Raw genomic sequence first — 24,736 nt, 5'->3', positions numbered from 1 at the left:
GGGAGCCAGGATGCCAGCCCAGGACACGAGTCACAGTGCCTTTTCCAGGGAGCCCCCAATAGGCTCTGAAATGGCAACTCCACAATAAGGCCGATGATAACGTAAACATAAGGGTGACAAGGGCAGCAGCACCAGCCATTGCTCACTGAGAGCCCAACTACCTGCCAGAAGACCCGGTACTGGGAACTTCCAGCCATTATCTCACTTTGCCCCATGACTCCCAGGAGAGGAGGAAATGGAGGGTCCAAGAAGGGACCCTGGCACTGTTCCTCACTACAGAGACACATGGCTACCCCGGGCCGTCACAGGAGAAAAGTAGCTGGGCATGACAGGGCATACCTGGAGTCCCAGCTGTTTGGGAGGCTGAGGTGGGAGGATGGCTTGAGCCTAGGAAGTTGAGGCTGCAGTGAGTGCAGAGAGCTACAGTTGCACCACGGCATGCCAGCCTGTGTGACAGAGCAAGACCCGGCCCCTTAAAAAAAAAATAAAAAAAGAACAGGAGAATATCTGAGTGGGAAGGAACCTCTGAGCTCTAAGCCACTGAGTCACAAAAGCTCATTTGAGGGAGGAAGGCGAGGGTCAAGGAGGTAGACAGCTGGCCCAGGCCACACCGAGGTCAGCAGCAGGCTGGGAGCGGAACCTGGAACCCTGCCCCGCAGCCCAGGCTCCCGGGGCTTAGTGCGTTCCTGTGCAAGAATGGCTCCTGTTACTTCCTGTCCTGGGTCCCCACCTAGGGGCTCAGCCATGTGGGGCCATTCCACCCAGCAGCTCAATTCATTTCCTTTAGCCCAGGAGGACTGAGGTAAAGCTGACCCTGCCTGGAGGACCCATCTCAGTTTGGACCAGGCCTCTCCTCGTCCTGTTCCGGCTTCTATGCTCCTGACCACAGCAGCGGGCCAAGCTTGGGAGGCTGGCCAGGGCCAGGCCAACCAACCACATTCCTTTCCAGGGCCACCCTACCCTGGGCCTACCCACAGAGGAATGAGCACAGCCAACAGGCTCATCAGAGTCACTGGACTGGCCCATGGCACTGGGCCAAAGAACCCGCTTCGTTTCTCACCGGCCAGGCAAGCAGGTAGGGGGCTGAGAAGTCTGCCTCCCAAGACCGAACCATGCCAGGGTCCTGAATGTCACCCTGTGCCCTTAGCCCTGGCGGACCAGTCCCCAGAGGCTACCATTCCCTGCTACGCCATCCCAGGGAGGTTGGGGTGACCTTCCTCCCATTGGCGATAGGAAGGTGAGGATCTTGGGGCCAACCACCCAGATCTGCACCTCCCGTCCCATCCCCCACAGCTCTGCTGTGGCCGCCCCCACAGGCCAGCTCGCAAGCCGCACACTCCACAAGTCTGTCTGCTCAGTCCTCCCCCAGCCCCCCACACACTGTAATTGCAACACCTCCGCCCCACTGACAGCGCCTGCCGCTGCCTGCTCGCTGCCAAGGGGGCTGGGAAGGCCCAGAGATGTGCTTCACGCAGACCTTACTATGGGAAGGGAAGGCAGTTTGCCCCTCTTCTCCAAGGGGTCGTTGGATCCGGGTGCTGACCCTACTTCCTGCCTCTCACTGCTCCCCACCCCACCCGAAACCCCGGGTGGCCCAGTCTGCAGAATGTCTTTTACTCTGGGAGGGGTGGAGGGAATCAGTGGCTTCCCTATTCTCCTGCCTCTCCCACAGGGGAAGGGGAGGGAAGGCATGTAGCCTCTGGGGGATCTTTCAGGGAGCCCCTGGCCCCATTGCTCCTCCCCTCTGGGAAGTAGGAGTGGTGTGCCTGATGGATGGCTGGGCTTCAGGTCCACTGGGAGTGGAAGGCAGGCAGCCAGGGCGGTGGGCACTCCACCCCCACTCTCCCGCTCCCAGGACTCCATGGGAATCGCTGTCACTATCCAGACACCTTCACAAAGAACTCATGCCTAGGCTGAGGCACAGCCAGGCCGAGGGTGAGTCAGCCAGGGAAATCCCGGCACTGGCACCCACCGCTGGTGATGGTTCCGCTGACACCTACAGAACGGGGTGCCCAGCCCCGCCTGCAGAGGGTGAGAGGAACACCCGGGCTACCCTACACCCATTTCCTGCTCCCTGAGAGGGAGCCTGGTGGTGGGGGCAGGGAGGAGTCTCAGTGGGGACGGAGTCCTGGAGCGAGGCCTCGGGCACACGACTGCTGTCTCTGGGCCTCTGGTCCCTCATCCCTGGACATCGGTCAGGGAGGAGGTGGGAGAACAGTCACCATGGCTTCTGGGCTCTGGCCTGGAGCCTGCCACCCCCACTCTGGGTATCAGGCTTTCCAGCGTCTCATGGGGGCATGTGGGGATGCACACCCCACCTCATTCCTGAAGGGCCTGCCCCTGCCCTCTTCCCGCGCAAGGCCACTGTTCTGCCTGAGCCCAGCACCCCCACTATATGCTGCCCAGAACCCCAAAAAGGCAGGATGGAGAGCAGACTCGGGCCAGGAGTCAGTGCCCTCCCTGGGAGGAGAGAGGAGGAGCAAAGAGGAGCTGAGAAGAACAGAAAGCCGGACACAAAGCCTCCTCACAGCAGGATGTCCTGTCCCTGGAGAAGTGCCTGCGGCCAGGTCCCCACAAACCCGCTAGACCGGTTGGCTGGAGGGAGTGGGAGGCTCAGACCTGGGCCAGAGAGCGGACCTAGGGCCTGGAAGCTCCCAGCCAAGAAGCTCCCACCATTCCTCCCCACTGGGAAGTGGGGGTGAGCTGTACTCAGCAGGCCCTTTAGCAGGAGCTTCTGGGGACACGGACTCAAGGATGCCAAGCCCCGTCCTCAAGGAGCTCACAGGGCAGAGTAACAAGGAAACCGGGGCAGGCTGGTGAGCACAGAGCTTTGATGCTGAGGCCTGTACCACTGCTCAGCCCCACACAGACAGGGAAAGCCTCCTGGGGGGGCCTGGTGGTTGAACAGAAGGAGTGGGCAACGCAAGGCTAGCTTACCCTCCTTTTCCCCCTCCTCCCACCCGGTATCCAAAAGCTCCCCCCCCAACCCCGTATCCAAAGCTCCCCACCGCCCCACCAAGCCTGTGGGCAGATGCGCCTTGTGCAGGGCCGGATTCCAGGCAGCAAAGAGTCTCGGCACCACCGTTAGCTCCCAACAACCCTGCCTCTCAGTTGCTGGCAAAGGTCATTTCCGCAGGTTCCCCAGGCCAGGAAAAACAGGCTCGAGAGTAGAGAGAGGGCCCGTGGGGCTGCTTCCCCGGCATCACCAGAATGCACATGCTTGGTATTGCCCAGGCAGGGCCCCTCCACTGGTGGGGAGACACGCGCATGTTCCTGTTTCGCCAGCCCCCCAACTTTTATCTTCTAGGCTTCCCCTCTCCATGGTTCTTCCTGAAGACCAGGCCTCCTGCACTTCCCAGGCAGGGAAGCGGGTGATGCAAGCGATCTAGAAACCCATCTATTACTTTGAAAGAAGACTGAAAACATGTGACCGCATGAATCCCATGGGTTTACTTCAATGTCTTTAAAACAAATGGCTTGAACGGATTTCTCCCACCCTTCCTCCCCACGGAGCCACTCAATGGAGAACCACAGCTCAAAGGGCCACAGACTCAGGGCTGCCAGAAATGGGGTATCAGACACAAAGCCTGGCAGGGGGCATTTGAATAAAGGCAGCTTTGGCCAGGAGAGGATGAAAGACAGACACCTGACAACCGCCAGCGCAGAGCACAAAGGGTGCACGCGAGGCCGACACGAGGCCGACGTCAGGTCCGGCACGCACAGGCACCCCGGCCCTTGGCCACGGGTGGTGGATCACTCTCGTGTCCCAGCACGGGTCTGCCTTCCTCCTGCCACGGCATGGAAGCCTGGCTGTGGTGACAGTAGGGCCCTTGCTCATTCGCTTGCCTGGAGAGCCCTGACCCAAGCAGCCATTTACTCGCAAACTCACTGGGCAGCTGAAACACGCAGGTGAAGTCTTAGGCAGCACAAATTGCTTAGAAAAAAACAGGCAAGGAAGCAGGACTGAAGACATGTGACAGTCACCAGAAGACGAGAGCTGGAGGGGCCTGGGGAACTCAGAGGCCAAGCCTCCCTGATTCCCCAATCCTGCAGCTGAGTACCCTAAGCTCGTAGAGGAATGCTGACGTGCCAAGGTCACACAGCTTTGGGCCTCAGCCCCATCCTTGGCTGCCATCCCAGCCTCATTCATGCAGACATTACTTTCTGAGCACATCCTATGTGCCTAGACTCTGGAATTTAGGTTTAGTCGCCTAGGTGATGCCCTGAGAAAAACTAAACTTGGCCACAGAGGTTTGCAAGCTGGGGGCTTCCCACCTCTCAGCTGTCCCCTCCCCACCCTCTCCTCTTACGTAAAACGGGAGGAGTGCTGGCCATTAACAGGAAAGACTCAAGGCAGAGAGGAAATAAGAAAGCAGGAGAGGCCAGGCACAGTGGCTCCTGGCTGTAATCTCAGAACTTTGGGAGGCTGAGGAGGATGGATCACCTGAGGTCAGGAGTTCGAGACCAGCCTGACCAACACGGAGAAACCTTGTCTCTACTAAAAATACAAAATTAGCTGGGCATGGTAGCGCATGCCTGTAATCCCAGCTACTCACGAGGCTGAGACAGAATAATCGCTTGAACTCGAGGTAGAAGTTGTGGTGAGCCGAGATCGCATCATTGCACTCTAGCCTGGGCAACAAGAGCAAACTCTGTCTCAAAAAAAAGAAAGCAAGCAGGGGAAGCGGTATGAAGGCCTGGGGATCATCAGCCACACCCTGAAGGTGAGGGAGACGATGGTGAAAGTCACCCCAGTCGGGTAGTCTGAGCTGCCCCTGGCTGGAGGAGGCCTCAGTTCAGGTAGGGCAGGTGTGCTATGACCAGGGACCCCAAACCAGGCATGCTGACTTATGCAGACCATTTTCTTCTTATTACAAAAATATTCTCTATAGAAAACAGAAACCGGTCAGGTGCAGTGGCTCACGTCTGTAATTCCAGCACTTTGGGAGGCTGGGATCACCTGAGGTCCAGGAGTTTGAGACCAGCATGGCCAACATGGTGAAACCTCATTGCTACTTATAATGCAAAAATTAGCCAGATGTGGTGGCGGACATCTGTAATCCCAGTTACTTGGGAGGCTGAGGCGGGAGAATCGCTTGAACTGGGGAGACGGACTGCACCACTGCACTCCAGCCTAAACAACAGAGTGAGACTCGGTCTCAAAAAATAAAAGAAAACAAAATAGAAACCAAAAAGAAGAAAACAGAAATCACCCATGATCCCTCTAGGAAAACTATCAACTATTAGCATCCTTCTCGTCTTTTTTTCCTCTGTCCAAATGTGGGATCATTCAGTACCTACCACGTTTTCTCACTGAACTAAAAAGTGAACACGTCTCTTCCTTAAACATTTTCCTGCCACTACCTTTCCTCATTATTGTGGAGTGGCTCGTGGACCTGACGTCCGGAAGTTCATTCAACCAACTCCCTTTGAAGGATGTTAGGTTGTGAGAAAGCCCTGCAGCTGGGCCCCAGGCAGAGTGGCTCTGGGGTCCTGGGCTTCGGTGGCAGGATCATGCAGGAGCCCCAAACTCCTGACCCAGCCTGGTATTCCTTCTCCCCCTGGCAGAGGCGAAGGTTTATGTGCAAGGGGTGGGAGTGGGGAGTGGGGCTTCTGCCCTTCAGAGCACTCAGGCAGTGAGTGGTCCTCTAGTGACTCTCAAACTCATGCAGATTCCCAGGCCCCACTCAGCAATTCTGAATCAGTAAGCACAAGGCAGGGCTCAGGAACCTATATTTCTAGGTTCCAAGTTGTTTTTTGTTGTATTTTTTTTTTTTTTTTGAGACGGAGTTTCACTCTTGATACCCAGGCTGGAGTGCAATGACGCTATCTCGGCTCACCGCAACCTCCGCCTCCTGGGTTCAGGCAATTCTCCTGCCTCAGCCTCCTGAGTAGCTAGGATTACAGGCACGTGCCACCATGCCCAGCTAATTTTTTGTATTTTTAGTAGAGACGGGGTTTCACCATGTTGACCAGGATGGTCTCGATCTCTTGACCTCGTGATCCACCCGCCTCAGCCTCCCAAAGTGCTGGGATTACAGGCTTGAGCCACCGCGCCCGGCTGTATTTTTTTTTTTTTTAAGATGGAGTTTCACTCTTGTTGCCCAGGCTGGAGTGAGTGCAATGGCACAATCTCAGCTCACTGCAACTGCTACCTCCTTGGTTCAAGCGATTCTCCTGCCTCAGCCTCCCAAGGAGCTGGGATTACAGGCATGCGCCACCACGCCCAGCTAATTTTTGTATTTTTAGTAGAGACAGGGTTTCTCCATGTTGATCAGGCTGGTCTCGAACTCCCAACCTGAGGTGGTGATCCACCTGCCTCGGCCTCCCAAAGTGCTGGAATTACAGGCGTGAGCCACCGCACCCAGCTAGGCTCCAAGTTCTACTGTGGCCAACCCCAGGAGACTCTGAGGCTGGCGTTAACAAACCTGCACTCAGAAACCCTGCTCTGAAGGATGAGTCCTGACCAAGACTGCTCAAGTGTGATAAGCAGAACTTCCAGAGCTGGTTGTAGGCTCCCCTCCCAGCAATGATGATGTGGAGGAGAGTGGTGGTGAAGGGGTGCCGAGATGCTGCATGTCTAACCTGGTCCCAGGTTATGCTGCTGCTGCCTCTCATGGGCCACATGGGCACCTGTGCAGGCCCTGGGCTCTGCCTGGACATATGATCACAGCAGGCCCTAATGCACTGACTATGGGTCAAACACTTCGCCCTCCAAGCTCCAGGTGAGCTGTGCTCCAGGGCCCGCAGCACCAGCATTACTGAGCGCTTGTATAGAAATGCACACGTGGGCCCAGCCAGCCTGAACTGGAATCTGCATTAGCAGGCTCCCCAGTGATCTGTGTGCCTATCAGAGAAGCACGATGCTGAGTCTGTCACAAGCCAGCGTCATCTCATGTCACCTCCTAACACTCCTCAGAGGCCAATTATTCCCTGATTTTACAGGTGGAAACTGCAGCTGAGAGGTTAAAGGACCTGGTTGAGGACTGAAGACTAACCCCAGCAGGAGCTGCAATGGGAAGCCAGACTGTCTGGCCTGAGCTCTCAACGACACATCCCAACACCCCCTGAGGTTCCCCATTCAATCACCACCAGCGCTCTGAGTGGGTTCACTCTCCACTTTATGGCGACTTGAAGAGGTCAAATCAACTGCTCCGAAGCTCTCCCTGGAGCACGGTGGAGCCTGCCCCTGTGCCTGTGTTCGTTCCCTCTCAGCCCACTCTGTCCGCGGGCACAGAGCCAGAGCGCAGGGCCAGGTTGGGGGATCCCACCTCCAAAGCCTGGAGACTCTGCAGACACAGTTGGAGCAGGAAGTGGGAACCGGGGCGGAAGAACCGGGAGCTCAGTTTGGGCTGAGGATATTCTTTCTTTGCAGTCAGACTCAGTTTTGTGTGCCTTTTGAAAAGAGACAGAGAATAGCTGTGCTCGGCCCAATGAGACCAACCTCTTTCAACCTTCTGGTTGCTGCCTTTTCCAATTACAATTTCAGAGGGCTCCTATCATTTATACATCTCAGGATGCACTGCTCCAGCTGCTTTATGATGGGAGTTCATTACACCATTAGGTTAAACTTTTATAAAGTACTGAGCAGCTGGTAGGCTGGGCGCCCGGCTTCGTTACTGCTGCCGGAAGCCTGCTGAATAGGGTTCACCTGGGGAAGGAAGAGGGTTAAAGGGGCCAAGAAATGGAGACGGCAGCTGCTCAGGTGGCCTGAGCCCTCCATTAGGCTGTGTCCTAAATTGCATGGTGTAGCAGGCAGGCAGCAAGGAGAACAATCTGGAGCGGCTCAGCAGCACTGGCAGGGGTGTGTGGGGTGAGAGGAGCCATGCTGTGTGAGCCTGAAAGCTGCCTGCCATGGCCGGCGAGCAACAGGGTCCGTGAAGGTCGGGTTGGGCAGCAGGAGTAACAAGGTGGCCCCAGCCACGGAGAGGTCTACCCCTGGGGAGTGGCGAGGGCTTCCTGGGAGTGGGGGCTGGCCCTCGCAGCAAGAAGATGGCCAAAGGGGGCCTTCCTTTTGTGGGAGGCTGTTCCTCCTGTGGCTTACAGGGTCCCTAAACCCCATGCCAGGTGGGGAGAATGAGAAGACCCTGAGAGCAGGGGTCAGACAGACGGGACCTGAGTCTCAGCTACAAACACGCGGCCTCTAGCAGAGGCCCTCAAATCCCCAAGGAAGCTGAGGTCCTAGACCTGGACCCCTGCCGTGAAACAAGTGTTCCCTCCATGGATGCAAGGGACTGCCCTGAGCACAGAGCCTAGAGGGGGATGAGTGTCTAGGAAATGGAAGCCATCATTGTTCATTGCATTAGATGTGCGTAGCAGAGAGGACTCGCCACACAGCATTTGCCCGTGTGGCTGCTGTTAGAATGGTAGTGTCTGTTCATGCTAACCCGAGAACTCCCTTAGAATGAAGTGATACCTTTTCTCTTACTATTCCCAGCTCCAGGCACAAGGCTCACTGTCAGGTCTCCACACGCAAGCCTGGAGCCTGAAAGTCTGAAATCCTGCTTGCCTCAGCTGATGTCTCCCACCCCCTGGCTGCATTTGCCATTGACCCTGATCACCCAGCGGAGCTTCCAGGACAAGCCCCTCACCCAACCCTGCTATCTTAACTGTTCTTATGATAATGTGATTACCTCTCACCCAACCCTGCCGTTGTAACTGAACTTGTGGTCTTGCATACTCCTTGCTCCACCCTCCACTACCGTAACTGAACTTACTCTGCAACACCCCCGCCCCCCAAAAAACTACCCAAACCTATAAAACCAACTCCAATCCCACTGCCCTTTGCTAATGCCCTTTTCGGCCTTAGCCCACCTGCACCCAGGTGAATAAACTGCCATATTGTTCACACAAAGCCTGTTTGGAAGGTCTCTTCATTCAAAGTGCTCGTTTTTCAACACTTAGCATGCAGTAGGTGCTGGTTAAATGTCCTTGAATAAAAGAGTAGATGGGAGATGACACGTGACAAAACTATTCTCTGGTCCCAGTCCCAGGGAATGTGTCAGAGAACCAAGTTCTTTTCCAAGGTGTGAACCAATCTCTTAAGAAAAATCCCTTAAGTTCCTGGGGGAAAAGAGACTTGGATACAGCTGGTGTTCTTGCCCCGGGGGTGCACCGGGGTAGACTCTGGCCTTGTAGCCCAGGACAGTTTGAGGTGCCTGGAAGCTCCAGCCTCAGCTGGGACTCTGCAGGCCCCGTGGGCTGGGCTCCTGTTGCCCCCGAGAGACTGCCCAGACCTGGAGGCTCCCCAGACCGGAGAGGATGGCATGGAATTCTGTGAGGCCAAGTCGTGACCCCCCCCAGCTCTTAGGAGGGCAGCTGGAGGGGCTGAGGGGCTTTGTGTGGGGAGACTCAGAGAGTCTGAGGAAGAAACTGGCTTCCCCCAGTAGCGTCAGAGAGGAAAAGTTAAACAAAGAAAAGGCAGCGGATGGAAGAGATGCCAAAGGAAGAAAACCAAAGTAGAGGAACCAAAGGCAACCAGGGACTGTGGGGCTGGGAAGGCCAGTTCTCGCAGAGGGTCAGGACAGGAGCAGGGTGACATGCCAGGCGGGTAGCAGGATACTGCCAGCTTTGAGAAGTGGCCCAGCCGCTCGTGGGGAGCGAAGCCCAGGAGGCCGGCTCCAATGCAGGGGTGCTGCGGTGCTGCAGGGGCGCCATCGCATCAGGAAAGGGAGGATCCCATCAGACGCAGCACAGGCCTGGACTGCTGCAGAACAATTCTGAGAAGTAATCGTGATCATTAACAACAGCAGTTAACATTTCCTGAGTACCCATGATGCTCTTGGCACTGGGCGGAACTTCCTCCATCATCTCATTTGATCCTATTGTGCCATGTTCCATTAGAGCCCCATTTAAGAAATGAGGAAACTGAGGCTCAAACAGGTCAAGTGACTCTCACAAGTAGCAGTGCTCTCAAATAAAGTGCTGTCTTTATGCTGCAGCCCATGTCTGGAGGCCTATGCCACGCTGAATTTAAAGAGGGAGAGAGAATGAATCAGAAGTGGATAATCTTGGAGAGCCGGCAGACTTGAGTGGGTGAAGTGGGCAGGTGCTAGCTGGGAGGCAGGGCACTGAGGGTTCCCAGGCCCTGCAGCCGAGGCTGGAAAGGCCAGGACGGTCCCCTCAGCCACTGGGCCTAGGGCTGCCCAGTGATTCTGCAGCCTGCCCCAAAACTGCAGCAGAGCAGCTGTCCCAGGGCAGTGGAGGAGCTTGGATGAAGAGGGAGTTGGCTACAGGGCGTGCCAGGGGAGCCTGATGTCATCCTGGCCTGCAGAAGGCGGAAACTTGGGAAGTGAAACAACACATCCCCCTAACGGTAGCCTGGCTTCAATTTTCAATGAACGATGGCAGGCATGCCTTGCCCCCACCCACGAGTCCAAGGGCCCTGCCCTTTTCGTCAGGCCCTGGCAGCACGTGTCATCTTCCCCAGCCCCAGCCCGGCACTGAAATGTGCTCCAAGTAAAGCTGATGAGAAAGCAGAGGATCCCCAGCCAGCGCCCCGGGAGCCTTGCCACTGTGAGGCTGGCGGCCTCACCACTTTCCGGAATAGACACAGGGCTCACCTCCTCACAAGGCTCTCTGCGTGTGTTGAGGGGTGAGGGGAGGTCTGGGCGGCTGCCTGGTGAGCTATCCTCCTTTCTCCCCACACCCAGCCTGAACTGACCTAGTTAGGCGGCATGTGGAAGATGGAAGAGGAAGTAGGGCCCAGCCCTCCCCCCCTCCACAGGCCCCCTGCACTTCCATACAACCCTGGCACCCAGAACAGGAAGGACCACTTCCAAGGCCCCAGGCACTGCTCATCCAGCCAGGACAGCAGCCCAGGGCCTGGCACCCACTATAAGGACCTCCCACCCCTCTCCTGGCCACACGGGTTCCTCAAGCAAGTCCTTGGCAGCTGGCAAACTGCAGAATTCATCTGCTGGGCCAGGGTGGTTCAGAGGGTGGGTGCAGATGCCTTGACTTGGGTGTGTGTGCCCAGTCTTAAGAATTCCCGGCCTTCATGCCAGCTCTTGAACCTCACATACGAGCAATCCTAATCCTCGGTTAGTACAATGTCTTTACCAAAGTCCTTTCCCATCTGGTGTCGCCTTTGAAGTGAGGGAGATAGGATAAATATTGCTGTCATTATACAGACAGGGCAACTGAGGCTAAGGAAGGAAAAGTGACTTGTCCACAGCTGCCCAGCAGAGCCAGGAACACTCCAGGCCCAGCAGTCCCATGCTCCTTGTTACGGTCATGAGGATTAAATGAGAGAAGGTATGGAAACTGCTGAGCATGGTGCCTGGCACCTATGTCCCCTTAATGTTATTTCACCATGATCGTTATGCTTCAATGAGGACACAGATCAGTGAGGGGAACACACATGCTCTCTCTGAGGGCCGCCAGCACTATTCAAATAAGAGAGTGCTAGAAGATGCCTTTGTTTGGCCAGGCGCTGTGGCTCACGCCTGTAATCTCAGCACTTTGGGAGGCCGAGGTGGGCGGATCACCTGAGGTCAGGAGTTTGAGACTAGCCTGGCCATCATGGTGAAACTCCATCTCTACTAAAAATACAATAATTAGTCAGATGCAGACGCCTGTAATCCCAGCTGCTCAGGAGGCTGAGGCATGAGAATCATTTGAACCTGGGAGGCGGAGATTGCAGTGAGTTGAGATAGAGCCATTGCACTTCAGCCTGGGCAACAGAGAGAGACTCTGTCTCGAAAACAAAAAAAAAAAAGAGAGAGAGAGAGAGAGTGATAGAATCGGTGGAACACAGCGAAAGGGCTCATGAAGGAGCTGGGCTTGTGCGGGACCTGAGGGAGAGGTAGGGTGTGGACAGGGACACCAAAAAGAACCCGTCCTGGGTTCGAACCTTGGCTCCCTGCCTCGCTGAGGTCCTTCAGCAGGTGACACAAGCTTTCTAAGCCTCCTGTCAGATGGATGTTGGAGGGAAGGGGGCATGCAGAGGGTTGCTGTTGCAAGGAATAAATGAGATCCTCTGTACACTGTGCTGGGTCCAGTTCCTCCACATTCAGAAAATGGAAGCTAGGCCGGGCCCGGTGGCTCACACCTGTAATCCCAGAACTTTGGGGGACTGAGGCGGGCGGATCTTGAGCTCAGAAGTTCAAGACCAGCCTGACCAACATGGTAAAACCCTGTCCCTACTAAAAATACAAAAATTAGCCAGGCGTGGTGGCACGTGCCTGTAATCCCAGCTACTCAGGAGGCTGAAGCAGGAGAATGGCTTGAACCAAGGAGTCGGAGGTTGCAGTGAGCCGAGATCGCGCCACTGCACTCCAGCCTGGGCGACAGAGCAAGACTCCAACTCAAAAAAAAAAAAAAACAAAAAACCCAGAAAATGGAAGTTATTGTTATGATTACTATTATTTTGTGGCTGAGCAAAGCCTCCTGGAGACACTCCCTGGTGCCCCCCTGACCCCAAACCTGGAAGACTTTGAGAAAGTGAAGTGCAGGGCCCTGTCCACAGGGGACAGAGGTGCAGCCCCAGGAAGTCCACTCCACTGTGTGTCCTGCCCAGCAGGAGCATCCAGGGGCTGGGAGGTGCAGGGTGCGTTATGTAAACGAAGGGACATCAATAATAGATGAACCTCAAGGAAGTCCAGGAACATCAATCATCAACTAATTAAACGGCTCCAGGAGAGACACGAGGGGCCCACTCGGGATGAATTCGAAGCAGCGTCCTGTCTCACCTTCCACAGCCAAGGCCCACCGCCCAGACTTCCACCCCAGAGCCGCAGGCTCCCTGGCCAGGACCTTCTCCAGGTGTAGAAGTGGTTCGAAGGAGCTGCCCCCAAACACAGGTGAGGGCAAGCCCTGTTCTCCTCTCAACCTCCCCCAGCTCAGAGAACTCCCAAACGCTGAAAGGGTTTTGATGAAACTTCCCAGAATAGTAACCTCCTGGGCTGAACTCAGGCAGGCGAAATTTCAAGGGGTAATTTGGTGAGAAAATGATCAAATGCCTGGAAATAAGTGCTGGGAACACTGGAACCCCCTCAGTGGGTCCTTGGGGATGGGAACGGCCTTGAGGGCAGCCCTGAAAACCTGGCGCTCACGCCCCCACCCAGCACCGATGGAAGCCAAACCCCGCTGACAGTCAAGTGTGGCCAACGCATTCCAGGCAGCGACTCCCGAGGCCCAGCTCAGCTTCCCGGCCCCACTTCCCAGCCCTTCCCCTCCTAGTACCACACTGACACATCTCACGGCTTCTGTCTCCCCTCTGTAGTCAGCCAGGCTTGGTATCTCCCTTTCTCCTGTAGAATGGCCACTGCCCTGGTTCGAGCCCTCTGCAGCTGGGCACCCCCAACTCCTGTCCCTCAGTACCCTGGCACCTGCTGCCACACAATTCTTCCCAGGGGGTGGCACCAGCCCCCAAACCCTTGCTCAGCACAGTTCAGTGAATGCCCATGTGTTCACAGATTGGAGACTAAACCTTCAGCCCTGCCATCGTGGCTCCCGGGGACCCAGCTCCAACTGATTTTTCCAACCTTACCTTTCACCACTTCTGTTGCGTGCGTCCTACACTAGAGCCAGATAGCAAACAGGCAGCAGGTATCCTTTACAGCCACAAGTCACCCCCCCAACCCGCCCCCATTGCTGCCAGTTCCTCTACAACCACCTTCCTGTGTCCACAGGTCCCCATGGCCCACGTAAAAAGGCCGTGCCCACCTGAGTCTCCCTGGCTCGAGTCACTCTCCTTCCTTTGATCCCTGGTGTCACTTACTTCTAGAAATTAATTATGTCACACCTGTAATCCCTAAACTTTGGGAGATCAAGGCAGGCAGATCACCTGAGCTCAGCAGTTCGAGACCAACCTGGCCAACATGGTGAAACCCCGTCTCTTCTAAAAATACAAAAAAATTAGCTGGGCATGGTGGCACATGCCTGCAATCCCAGCTACCCGGGAGGCTGAGGCAGGAGAATTGCTTGAACCCAGGCGACGGAGGTTACAGTGAGCCGAGATCACGATACTGCACTCCAGCCTGGGCAACGCAGAGACTCTATCTCAAAAAAGGGGGAAAAAAGAAATTAGTATTTTCTCAATAGATTTTAAGCCACTTGAGGTCAGAATCTAAACATTATAGGCTCTGGTATGCCTACCGCATCCGCGTGTCCTCATTGACCCCCGACTCAACAGCAGGTGCTCAAGAAACAGCTATCGAGTATGTCCAAGTGGAGACATTCCTCAAGGCTAAGAGAGACTCTTGCTGATGACACTGTTAATGGATATGCAAGATTCTGTCTATCTCAAGGATGTGGGGAGCCAACTTCTTATCAAGTAATAAGACCCATTACATCTTCCCTGCTGCTAATATATGCAGATCATGACACAACCACTTTTCCATGGAAAGGATTCCGGCTGCAAGAGCAAAAACGTTTTTTCAGTGCGTGCTGTCCTCATGATCTGTGTGCCGGGCATTACTCGGTAGAATTCTTGCCGTTACGCCCTTGGAAGTTTTACTGTCCCCATCTTACAGGTAAGGAAACTGAGGTGTGCCAGCATCCAGTCTGGGCCTGTGAGGCTCCAGAGTCTAAAGTCATAACCACCCATGGGCTATGATGCTATCTTCTGTCATGGGGGGGGGGGGGAGGGACTGTCCCCAGCTGACTTCCAGGTGGCTCGAGGAGGAGCATGGAAGCAGGCGTGTGAGACGCCCCCAGGTAGTGCACAGAAGGGTGTTGGAGAGCCCCGCCTGCAGCCCGCCTTCCTTCTAAGGAATACTGAGAAAGCACTCGGCCCCTCACGTTAAGAGTCATAACATGAGGTATGAAACCCACCCTCCGCCCTCCCACGGCCTGAAGGCAGCCTCCTCCGACTCCCACCGTTCCCTCCTGCTGTGAAGAGCCCAGCGACGCCGGCTCCACACACCCACCGACACCAGGCCAGCCAGACACCACCAGGCGCTCCACACCCCCTCAACCCTCACTTCCCACAGACGCACTCACGGGCACAAGCGGCTTGATACAGGTGCATGCCCAGGGCAGCCCCGCGGTGACAACGGCCCCATCCCCATCTAGAGGACTTGGGCATTCCTGCCAAACGCCCTATGAAAACAACACCCTCACCCGTGGTCACACCGATCCCCGCCACGGCATCTCCCTGGACTCCCTCCTCAGCAGCAAAGAGGTTCTCACAGATAAGGCAGTTTCCTGGGTCCTTCCTGCCCACACACACACCCACGTCCACACCCACACTCACGCTTCCCATCCAACCCAGAAAGACCACGCCCAGCCCAAGTCAGTATCAGAAACAAAAAAAGAAAATCAAAATAAGCCATTTTCAGCCCTGCCCGCCGGGGAGGTAACCGCATCCTGCAATGTCCTGGGCTCCGCGGTTCTAAAAGATTTATCTTCCTCTGACCACATGCTCATTCCTATTTCCCCCAGCGGTACTTGCCCAGTCCGCTGGAGTGTAATGTGAAGCTATTCCGGTGAGAAATTGAACTCCTGGAGTGACGGGCCAACAGGTGATTAAACACTGAGGTTCCCCTCTGGTCTCGAGGAGAGGAACTTGGGGAGGGGTGGCTTCCAGCGACAAGCTATGCCTTCAGCTGCAGCCTTCTGACCTGCTGCTGTCAGCTCTGGTCCAGCATCCTCTGGCCACAGATGCTTGGCTCCCCGGCACCCCTAAAGCAAAGCAGCCAAACACTGATTTATGGGGCAGCTGAGGAATTGCCAGGAGCTGAGTAAAGCAACTTTGAGAGAAACATGGACAAGGAAAATGGGAATATGACTAAGGAGCAGGGTTGAAATATCGCAGCTCCAGGGAGATGCTTGCCCTCAAGGTCCACTCCTAAATGATTGGCCACCTGCCTCAGCTGGAACCCGGAACCCGGAACCTACTCAAAACCAGCATCTGTGCACAATGGCAAGGGTGCTAACCTGGCTGGGCTTCCTACTGCCCCCAAAGCCCAGGACTGGGAAGGAAGCTCAGCTCTCCTTTTGGGGGATAGAAGCCAACTCCTCCCCTCACTGTCTTCGGATCTGCCCTGCCTGACACCCAGCTCTGCTGTGCAGTCCCTCCATCCCAAGCAGATGGCAAAGGGTGGCTGAAAAGGGATCCTGGAGCCCCAAACTATAAAGCTGAGCCATAAATCAGAACAAGCAGGCGGAGGTGTGGAGGGTGAGCTGAGGGGACTTGAATACTGAATATTCACCACAGGGAGGCTGGAGACTTCCTCCTTAATGGACTCTGCACTTAAGAGAGCTTTCCAAGCATGAACTGATGTGCCCGGCAACTCCTCAGGGGAGGTATGAAGGCGCTGCAGGAAGCCGGGGGGACAGGCCTTGGACACCCCTCAGACCAATGTGAGAACAACCAGGAAAGCACCTGCAATGCTGGACAGTGTCTGGGTGGCAGCCACTGGGACAGGGTAAGCCCACAGCATGGAAAAGTCAGCTCACAACCCTGGGTCTGCCAGGGCCATGTCCTCCTTCCACCCACACGGCTTGACCATGCAGCCTGGCACAGGGCAAAAACCTTCTGCTTCGGGGAGCAAGGATGTGAAATGGGTTGGCTGTTGGCTAAGGCAGACACCACAGGGAATGCTGGAGAAACAGCCTGGGTTAGATGAAAACAGGTCTTCCAGTACCACCGGGCAGGGTCTGCAACTCGGGCTCTGCAGCTTCTTATCGGGAATTAGGCTCCCAGTAGCAGAGGGCAAAGCCTTGTGGAGCCGCCCTCATCCTCCCAACCTGAGAAGGAACTTTGGCCAGAAGTGGGGCCACACTGGGAGATGTGCCATACCTGTCTGCTCTCAGAACACCTTCTAAGGGTGCCCGTAGCCTCCTTTCCTTTCCCCCATGTGTCTGAGGGCATCCTCCACACCCCCTGGGTCCCCCTGCCATCCAGCCTCAACCTCCCGAAGGACCATCCAGGCCCGAGCCACATCAATCAATGGATGGTCTGACTCACTTCATTTCCTTCAGGCCACAACCCAAAAGACAATGATGTGACTGCTCCCCACCCCTGTTCTCAGAACCCAGAGGCAAAGGAAATTCTCAAGAGAAAACACACACTTCCCAAGTCTTCCTCCCACACAGGTACCCCAGATCTGTCAGCCACAGACACCTCCCAGACCTACCCTGGTGACGAGGCACGTCTGCCGCCCAAGCAAAGTGCTTCCTCCTGCTTGGGCCACTCCTGCAGGACTTCACAGCTGCCGGGACCATGCTCAGGACCGTCCTCAGGAGACTGGGGGCCTGGTTCCAGCTCAGCAGCTGACTCACAGTGTGAACGGATCCACTTGCCCCCACAGGGCCATGTGCGCTCACGGCCTCTAATTTCCCATGACAGGCCCTCGACCTTCCGGCTCCCTTCCTCCCAATCACATCCCGCGCCTCCATTTCCTATGGCTCCTGCCTCCAGCCCTGGTCTCTTTACTTGATGAGACTCTCTGACCTTTGTACAGCCTTTCGCTGTTTGCAAAGGGTTTCCACGTGCACCATTTCCTTTTATTCTTTTCTACCAGACCACCATGTGACATGCCTTGATTGGTGAAGTCACCTGCTGAAGGTCACACAGCCGACACTGGAATTCCAGTGATCTGGCTCCAAAGGCGTTGGACAATGCTCCAGCTATAGGGAACTCATCAGCATCTCCAAGCACCCACCTCGGCAATCTGGTGACCACCTGCCACCCTAGTCTCCAATACCCTCACCATCATCTCTTCGGACTCTTAAGTGCCTTCCCCAGCACAAGCTCAACCCTGGTATTCTATTACCACTGATCCCACACCCCCAAGAGATCCACAAAGAATTGAAGATTTCCCCCATACCCTAAGACCTCTCCTGGGGGCAGGGGCTGGAAATTGCTCCTCTGTAAAGTAAGGCACTAGGTGATGCTGAGTGAGACCTTCACCCAAAGCTTCCCAAAGACTGGTGAGAGTAGACACAATCCCAGCACACTTCGGGTGTCCCCAGCAGACTCCTAGTGCCTGCAGAATCATCCTTCAATCATCCCCCAATCGATCTAATCCTCTGGACCCAAAGGCTGCCAAGCATCAAAGAAGAGAGATACCCTGGAGTGAACCCATCAACCCCAGGAGAAGACAGGACCCGGCGACTACAGAGAAATGGTGCGCCATACCACTCCCTGACCGCTGACCCGGGTTACCTCCTAGCCCTGCTTGCTTCTTAGGATATATTCCAGGACAGTGATCACCACCGAAAAGCATCCACCCCTCCCTTCTTCCCCAAAGCTACACGAATAGGGAGTCCAGGACAATGGTAGTACCTGGACAGGTCTCTCTCTGAGCTATCATCAGGGACCCTGTGATAGAAGCTTCTCCTGGCATCTCTTGTTTATGCCCATTATAAAGGACACCAACCTTCTCACAGCCCTCTGCCCTCCTCAGTGCAGTGTACCCAACAGGAATTAAAACTGGAACCTCAGGACAGAGGCAGTATCCCCTTCAACACCGGTGAGGAACTATAGGCATTTACCCTTCCCATTCATCAGGGTGGGAGGGCCACGGATTCTCCCCGTGGCAGTGCCAAGCAGCCACCTGCACCACACAGTGCCAAGGCCCTGTCTCACAGTCACGCCACAAACTCTAGCCATGCTGAGGACACCAATTCTTCAAGCTCCCAGTGCTATCACCCCAGACCATGTCAAGCCCAAGGCCAGAAGCATCCCAACAGCCAAGCAACAGCAGCACTTCCTCACACCCATGCCAGCAGCACCACCATGCCGGCACGAGCCGGCCACTCAGCCCAGAACCAGTCCGAGCGCCGTGCCCATCACCTACCTGTGCAGACAGCTGCACCGTCTCACACCTGGGCAGCCACCACCGCACCAAGGTGGAGGCGAGTCTTCTGACACCGGTGCCAGGAAAACCACGCTGCTTGTGCCGGACCCACGTTGCCCACGCCCGTGCCACGCGTGTCACCATCCCCACGCCCGTGCCAGGGGCTCCACAGACCTCACACCTGCCATGGGCGCGCGTGGAAGCTGCAACTCCGCCCGCCGACCCGTCGGGCCGGCCACCGCGCGCCCTGGACTCTGCCCAGCACGCCGCACCGCTTGCACCGCGCCCGCGCCCGAGGCCCCCCTTACCTCCCGCCCTCCGCAGGGCTCGGCCCGCCGCCGCGACCGCCACCTCCATCCTGGGCTCCCCAAGGCCCCGATTCACTAACGCCGCTTCCGCAGGGCGCCGGCGCCGGCGCGAAGGCCGCCTCCGCCCCCCGGGGGACGCTGCGTCCTTTACGTAAACCCCTCTCCGCCGCCAGCGGTGACCATGGCGACGGTCGTGGTGCGGCAGCGCCCTCTGGCGCCAGGGAGGGGAGCGGCGTCGAGGCCCGGGCGAGCCGAGCCTTCCGCGGGCGCTGGCCCTGAGCGTGGGGGCGGTGGGCGCCGGGTTCAGGCCGCGGCTGGGGGCCCTGTGGGCGGCCGGGAGGGGCTGGACGGGGCGCGCTGCGTGCGGGGAAGGGAGCCGCCTGGGTGCCCCTCCTTTAGACCCCTCGTGACCAGTTTTAGCGTGGGAGAGGGAAAAAAGCAAGTAGGATCACTGGAGAACTGGTTCATTTGCGGGGAGGAGAGAGACCGGTCCCACGTCCTCGGGGTGACTGAGCGCTGCTTGAGAAGTCTGAGCACATCTTTGGCATCTGGGTACCCCCTCCTCCCCAACCCCCGCGCCCAGTGCCCAGCATCGTGCCTGGCCTCCAAAGGGGCTTGCTTGGTCAATTTTGAATTTCTGATAAATGAAGAAAACCGCCCCTCCTGTTCCCCTTCACGCCCATTCATTCACCGTAAGTCGCTTACACCTCCTTGGGAGCGCTGTGCCGAGCTGGGGGAGTGGAGGACAGAGAGAAGTAGAAGGCGGGCCCTGCCTTCAAGGAGCTCATTCTGCTGGGGAGGAGATGCAGATGGATGGGGTTTTAACATAGGAGCTAAGCAGAGAGCACAGGCAGGGCCCTTGGGAAGGAATTTAAGTCTGGGGGTGGGAGTCCAGTCTGCAGGTCAGGATGACTCAGCTGGGTCTCAGAGATCCGGTAAAGATTTATCAGAGACAAAAAGGGAAAGAATGTGTTTCTTTCAGGCAAGAGAAATGCCTCTACAATGTTTACTAGGCCCTGGTGCCATCCCCCAAAATCACAGTGATCGCGCAGTTCAGTACAAGTGGGAGCCACAGGTGAACAAGGAGGTGTATGTAGCGGGGGCCCGGGGTTGAGAAGCCTCTGTCTGAAAATTACCTGAACATTTGGGTTGGAAATGAAATTGTGAGTCCAGGACTGCCTTCTATTGAAGCAGAGGGAGCCACTTCTGGAAGGAATTCTGTTACCTGTGATTATTTAGAATGCAAACTCACGTAGGTAACAAAGAAAATGGGGAGAGGGCACATATAGACAGTGGGGCACCTCAGGGGATTTGAGGAGGAGTTGAATTCCTCAAGGCTCAGTAAGAGCAGAAATCAGGGGAGGCTTTAAGGGTCCACTTAAGGTAGCAATACCAGTTGAGGGATCTTCTTTCTAGATCATTGCCATTAATCAGAATCAAAACTGCCAGACTTAGTGTCTCTTGGTTCAAGGTTCCGTATTCCCAGAAAAAAAGAATCTCATTAGTCCAGACTGGGCCACATTCAATCAGCAGAAAGTGCCTTGTGTGATACAAACATGTCAGTTACTTTTCCCTATTGAGGCACACTCACAGAGGAGGAGAATCATGACCTGAGCAGCCATTCCAAAGAGTGTCTACTGTAATCCACCCCTTAGCTGCCCCATGAACACCAACTCACAAATGTCCGTGTGCACACACACCAGTCTTTCTTCTCATTTCTCCAAAGTTGTCCTAACCAAACAAGTTCCAGCAGTCACCTCCACGCTTTATGCCATGAGGCTACTATTATTTCAAGATCTTCAAGGTGAATGACCCCATCTGGCCATTTAACTGAATTAAAGGGTAGCTTACCATCAGCAAATCCTTTGAACTGTCGCTACTCAGAGTGAGCCATTGGTGCCACCCAGGAGCTTGATGGAAATGCAGAATCTCAGGCCCAAGAATCTCAGCTTGGCAACAAGATTCCCAGATGACTTGAATGCACGTGAAAGGCTGAGAAGCACCACTCTTATAAATGTTAGGTGGCTGGGTGTGGTGGCTCACACCTGTAATCCCAGCACTTTGGGAGGCTGAGGCAGGTGAATCACCTGAGGTCAGGAGTTTGAGACCAGACTGACCAACACGGTGAAACCTCATCTCTACTAAAAATACAAAAATTAGCTGGGCGTGGTGACAGGTGCCTGTAATTCCAGCTACTGGGGAAGCTGAGGCAGGAGATTTGCTCGAACCTGGAGGCAGAGGTTGCAGTGAGCTGAGATCTTGCCACTGCACTCTAGCCTGGGCACGGAGTGAGACTCTGTCTCAAATAAATAAATAAATACATACATACATACATACATAAACAAATACATAAATACATACATAAATGTTAGGTGAAAGAAAAAGGAAAGTTAAGAAAAACATTTTCAAATTGTGATTCATATTTTTTTGTGTGACGGAGTCTTGCTGTTATGCAGTGGCACGATCTCAGCTCACTGCAACCTCCACCTCCCAGGTTCAAGCAATCCTCCTGCCTCACCCCACCAGTAGCTGGGATTACAGGCATGCACCACCATGACTGGCTAATTTTTGTGTGTTGTTTTTTTTTTAGTAGAGGCGGGGTTTTGCCATGTTGGCCAGACTGGTATTTTCTTAAGGGAGGGAGTTGCTAATTATTTAATCTTCAACAACTCTAGTAACAAGCAAAGAAAGACAGGGAGAGACTCCAGTTTTTACTTCTGCAATTGGTCACAAACTAGAAGGTACTTTGGACTTCTTCCCACTAACGCCTTGCTTCTGTGTTCTGTAGGTCTCCTGCCTGCATCTCATTCGGTCAGGATTCTTTGCCTGACAGACTGATCTAAGTCTTTTTCTTGAGGGCTGAGCAGTGGCTGTAAGGCATCTCAGCAGGCCTCCAGCGACATTGACCACTGGGCACAGTGATGCAGGAGGAGCTCCATGGGAGCTGTGGGTTCTACCCATGGGTTGTGTGTGTGTGTATGTGTCAAAGATCCCCAAATGGGCAGGGCAAAGTGGCTCACCCCTGTAATCCCAGCACTTTGGGAGGCCGGGGTGGGTGGATCACCTGAGATCAGGAGTTTGGGACAAGCCTGGCCAACACGGCAAAACCCCGTCTCTACTAAAAACACAAAAATTAGCCGGGCATGGTGGCCTGCGCCTGTAATTCGAGCTACTTGGGAGGCTGAGATCAGGGTTTTGCAGGAGAATTGCTTGAACCTGGAAGGCAGAGGTTGCAGTGAGCCTAGATCACGCCGTCGAACTCTAACCTGGGAGACAAGAGTGAAACTCTGTCTCAGAAAAAAAAAAAAAGAAAAAGAAAAAAATCCCCAAATGGTCAGTCCCAGTTTCCATTGAAACCACAATGGGGCCTCCTGCTGGATTTGTTCCTCCCTTCCATTCTAAAACCACCAGACACACAATCAAAACCTAGAGCCGCCTGCATAGGAAGCAGGCATTTTGATGAGAGAGGCACCCTCATCCCTCATCAACTCTATTTCTTTCTTTTTTTTTTTTTTTTTTTTTTTTTTTGAGACGGAGTTTCACTCTTGTTACCCAGGCTGGAGTGCAATGGCGCGATCTTGGCTCACCGCAACCTCCGCCTCCTGGGTTCAGGCAATTCTCCTGCCTCAGCCTCCTGAGTAGCTGGGATTACAGGCATGCGCCACCACGCCCAGCTAGTTTTTTGTATTTTTAGTAGAGATGGGGTTTCACCATGTTGACCAGGATGGTCTCGATCTCTCGACCTCGTGATCCACCCGCCTCAGCCTCCCAAAGTGCTGGGATTACAGGTTTGAGCCACCGCGCCCGGCCTCATCAACTCTATTTCTAGTTCCAAGACACTCTCAGAAAGGGTGTCTGTTCCAGATCACACACTCCCCACTGGCCTGCCCCGGTCTAGCTATTGAAGCTTCATCCTCCTCACCTCCACCTCCCAGGTCCAAGCAATCCTCCTGCCTCAGCCCCAAAGCCATGCCTGGCCTTCTCTCTGAGCACCCTCAGGCCCAGTTCAGAGTTTGGCCGAGTGTCTTTGGAGCAGACAGGGGCTAGGAAGGAGGACAAGCGCGAGGGCACCAGAACGGACAACGAGACATACACTGGTCCCAGTCCAGCTGTCAGGCTGTGCTCCCTCTGCTCTGTGCCAAGTTCCCACTCTGGCCTCAGTTTCCCTCTGAGTCCCAGTGGGGATAATAACATGACTCTTTCTCCCGGGGGGCTGAGCAGATTAACTAATTAATGAGTGTGACAGCGTCTGCTGCATCCACAAAGGGGCTGATTAAATGCTGAGTGTTGTTATTAGGCGCTGTGGCTAGTGTGTGACCGGCAGTTGGCTGGAGATAGATCTGCCCCCTGCCTCCTCCCCACCCCCTGCCTCCATCTGCCCCACCCTCCACAAGCTGAACATCTTGCAAGACAAAACCAGGATGATTTTCTGCACCCCAAAGGCAGTGTAGAACTTTTGCGCATTTCCCCTGCGCTGGAATGTGAGTCACGGCCGAGCTTCATCGTGTAATCTATCTCTGACAGCTGGCACAGCTGTACCCTGCCCCAGACTCAGCTCCCAGCAGCTGCAGGATGGGATGGCTTGGTCAGTGACTGCAGTAGGGGAGAGCTGCCTGCAGAAAGACAACTGCGGAATTCCTGAGCTGGGCACCACCCCCGCCTGCATTGCCCTGTGGTGGCAGGGATTGAGTGACTACCTTTCCTCACTGTCTGAGATGGAGGTGCCAGTATGATACCTTGGCTAAGGGGTGGGGGAAATTCAAAGCATGCAGGGGTTTAAAGTACAAAGTATCTGCTTATGGCGGAGGGAGATCCAGTGACAATATTTTAACTTGGATGCAGGGTATCTGGATGAAATCACAGCTCTGGGGCATGATGGCTTTAGCCTAGCTTGTTCCCAGGTGTAGAAAGTCCAGAGAGGCCGCCGAGTTAAACAGTGACTGTGATGTTGCAGTACACAGCCCTGGATCCCCATAGTTGGTGTGAGATCTATTGCCTACTCCTCCGATGCTGGGTCTTCCACCCTTGCACGTGATGGAGTGCTGGTTCCCACCCTGAGTCCTGCTGCCTCTGAGGGGGTGCATAGGAAGGAACTGCTGCTACCAGGTAAATAAGTCTGCCTCTAACAACCAAGGGGAATGTTGTTTACCCAAATAGCACAAACTCAGCCTGTCTGGGGAGGCCAGAGAAAAGCTCTGGAGGCTGGGCTGCCAGACTCCCACAGGGAGAGAAATTAGCCTGTTGCAAGGTCTAGGAAATGCATGGGAAATGAACCCGGGGACACCCGGAGCCAGCTCTGGATCACCAGGGCTTCTCCTGGTAGGATTTCAGACCTTCCTGCTTCTGAAAACAGCGACTCTCCCTGCACTGCCAGGACTTTTCTCTCCCTGCCTTGTCCCTCCTGCTGTGAGGTAACAGGAATGGATCACAGGACCAAACAGGCTGGAAGTGGGAGCTGGACCACACGGCTTTGCTAGTACCCCAGGGGTTAAAAGGTCAGCCACCACCAAGAGGTGAGTTGTTCCCTCTTGCCAGACGGGCACCTACAAGCTCCTCTATTTTACCTGAGTAAACACGATTTGCAGTCAGAGTCTCAAAAATCTGTGTGGTGGTGGTTGTAATGGAGAAGATGCTGCGGGTGGTGGCTGTGATGGTCTGGTGGTCATGACAAGAGGGAGG

At 55.1% G+C, this 24,736-nt stretch overlaps 1 protein-coding gene across 2 annotated transcripts in view; it reads right to left on the bottom strand.

Annotated features, from left to right (window-relative positions):
• Positions 1 to 19,194, bottom strand: part of DAGLA (diacylglycerol lipase alpha) — a 69,913-nt gene extending 50,719 nt beyond the window's left edge. For both annotated transcript variants that reach the window (XM_003920204.4, XM_074401581.1), the window contains exon 1: positions 19,058 to 19,194. The gene's annotated coding sequence lies outside the window, so the exon portion shown is untranslated. The remainder of the gene's footprint in view (positions 1 to 19,057) is intronic.
• Positions 19,195 to 24,736: the final 5,542 nt, after the last annotated feature.

This window comes from Saimiri boliviensis, chromosome 6 (assembly GCF_048565385.1).
Source record: "Saimiri boliviensis isolate mSaiBol1 chromosome 6, mSaiBol1.pri, whole genome shotgun sequence".
In the NCBI taxonomy this organism is placed as follows: Eukaryota; Metazoa; Chordata; class Mammalia; order Primates; family Cebidae; genus Saimiri; species Saimiri boliviensis.
The sequence above is the reverse complement of the archived record's forward strand: the minus strand, read 5'-3'. Positions and strand labels throughout refer to the sequence as shown.